This window comes from Neomonachus schauinslandi, chromosome 8, assembly GCF_002201575.2.
Source record: "Neomonachus schauinslandi chromosome 8, ASM220157v2, whole genome shotgun sequence".
NCBI classification, from domain to species: Eukaryota; Metazoa; Chordata; class Mammalia; order Carnivora; family Phocidae; genus Neomonachus; species Neomonachus schauinslandi.
Genome location: NC_058410.1, coordinates 9,045,143 through 9,047,531, shown reverse-complemented (window position 1 = coordinate 9,047,531; position 2,389 = coordinate 9,045,143).

Here is a 2,389-nt window from a genome sequence, read left to right as displayed (position 1 = left end):
TTAGTTCGGTTCTTAGCAGCCCTTTCGGCAACACGGGCTCCTTCACTAAACTATAACTCGACCGACAGATTGTGGAACGGGCATGGGGGTCTCGAAGCACCCCTAGAGACTCTCACAGCCTCGCGACCGCGGAGGACCGTCACACACCCTCCACCGCCCCCAGTGCCGGCGGAAGCGCCCCTCCCCCGGATCTGAGCTCTGCCCCGCGGCGCGCGAGCGTGTCGTCACCCGCAACTGGCCAATCAGGGCGCGTGACCAAAATAGCGCCGTATAAAGGCGTGCAGGCCAGAGCAGCGGTCTCAGCGCCGCGCGCTGGGGCGGGGTTGCGCGCGCAGGTGTGCGGGGCTGGGCCGACGCACACCTGCTTCCGCTGGACGCGGGCCGGGAATGCAGTGCGCGGCGGCCCCGGCGCTCGCAGAACCTGCAGGGTCTGTGTAACACCGACGCCACTGGGCTCTAGTTCAACAAAAGTCGTCACTACTCTCCCAACTGGTTTCCAAATCGGAAAGAAGCGCCGACCGCAACCTGCGGCTTGCGTAATCAAAGGGCATGCTTAAGGAGCAGACCACAGTCGAGCTTCCAGTGGTGACTCCATGTCCCGCCCGAGAACGTGTGAATTTAGCCGGCGCTAAGCCCTGCGGGAAGTCTAAGATGAGTGGACGCGGCTCTGCCCTCCGGAGCAGGCTCACGATTGTGGGTGGCAGACGGAGGGTCCACGCCCAAGAGAGGCCCATGGTAGTAAGATAGACGTCCTTCGTGGAGGAAGAGATCAATTCAGGTGGGAGGCATTTCTCGAGGTCACCTTTCAGGAGGAAGTGACTTTTGAGCAATTAGATGGGGAAAAAGTTTTGACGTCGCACAAACGTGGGTTCAAGCCTCTGCCCGGGTCACCCACCCGCTCTGTGAACACTGAACACATTAGCAAACCTAAAAGCCTTCCCTTCTTTAAGGTGCAGGTAGTCGTAGATGTGTGGTAACGTTTTGGAGGCGCCCCTCCAGGTGATCATGTTCATTTCTCCCTTTTTCCCCTTCCTCTCTTCTTTCCTTAATCTCTTCCTTCATTCTCTTCATTTTCTTTCTTTTCTCCTTCATCCCTTCATCTTTTTTACCTTTTTGCTAATTGAAGCATAACCTACACATAATAACCCGCACAGATCTTATGAGGACAGGTAGGTGAACTTTCATGTATGTATATGCATGTAATCAGTTCCCAGATCAAGATGTAGGACATTTCAATCACCCCAGGTTTCCACCTGCTCCTACCCAGTCAATGCTTATCACCCCAGAGGTAACCACTATTCTGAAATCTATTAATATATTTTAATTTGACTGTTCTTAAACTTTATATAAATGCAATCAAGCAGTGTGCTTTTTTCTGTCTGGTTTCTTTCACCCAACATAATGTCTGTAAGATTTACCCATGGTATTTCATATATCAGTGGTTTGTTTATTGCTGGGTAGTATTCTTTTGTACGAATACACTGCAATAATTTATCCAATTTTTTTTTTTTAAAGATTCCATCTATTTATTTGACAGAGAGCACAAGCAGGGGGAGTCGCAGGCAGAGGGAGAGGGAGAAGCAGGCTCCCCACAGAGCAGGGGGAGCCCGATGTGGGACTTGATCCCAGGACCCTGGGATCATGACCTGAGCCAAATGCAGTCGCTTAACCAACTGAGCCACCCAGGCGCCCTAATTTATCCAATTCTACCATTGGTAGGCAATTTGGTTGTTTTCAGTTTTTGTCTATTATGAATGAAGCTGCTGTGGACATTCTTACAGTCTTTTGGTGAATAAATGCGCTCAATTTTATTGGGTGTATAATGGAATTTCTGTCATAGGTTAGGGGAATGTTTAGTTTTAATTGACACTGCCTAACACTTTCCCAAAAAGGTTGAATCAATTTATGAAAGTTAGTTAATATCCTTGCCAACGTTGACATTAACAGTCTTAAAATTCTTGGTGAGTAGGTAGGAGTATTTTCTTGTGGTTTTCATTTGTATTTCCCTAATGAATAATGATCTTGAGCCTCTGTAATGCCTTATTAGCCATTTGGGTAACATTTTTTTTGTGAAATGGTTGTTTGAGTCTTTTTTTTTTTTTAATGGGCTTGTCTGTCTTTTCCCTAGGATTTCTAGGAATGCTTTATATTTTCCAGATATGAGTCTTTTGTTAAGCATTATGTATCATGAATATATTCTCCCAGTCTGTGCCTTGCCTATTCAGTTCCTTATGGTATCTTTATTTTATTTTGTTTTTAAAATGAACATGCAATAACACTGAGTTTTTAAAAATTTACAGTTCTATGAGATTTGACACATGTATAAATAGTGTAACCACCACCATAATCAGGATCCAGAATAGTTCCATCATCCCAGAAAACTCCCTTT